Consider the following 308-nt stretch of genomic DNA (forward strand, 5'->3'; position numbering starts at 1 on the left):
CAGGAGCTCTGCTGGTGCTGGAATCGGATGGTTTGCAGCTGTGGGGATGAAAACTCTTGGAATGCTGATTCTCAGACAGAAATATTTCCCTTCCACCTCGTGTTCTCGTGGCTTGGAGGGGGATCCCCTCACCTCCACCATCCCAGGAGGTGGAAGGGGGTGATGGAGAAGGGATGATGCTCAGGCAGGAGCATCCCAGCATGGCTTGGCCATCCCTCCATCCTCAGCCACCTTCCCTGAGCTCCCTGTCATCACAGGGGGCTGATCCAAGCACACAACCCCTTCCCAAAAAATCCCACCAGAGCAGG

This window comes from Acanthisitta chloris, unplaced genomic scaffold, assembly GCF_000695815.1.
Source record: "Acanthisitta chloris isolate BGI_N310 unplaced genomic scaffold, ASM69581v1 scaffold12453, whole genome shotgun sequence".
Lineage (NCBI taxonomy): Eukaryota > Metazoa > Chordata > Aves > Passeriformes > Acanthisittidae > Acanthisitta > Acanthisitta chloris.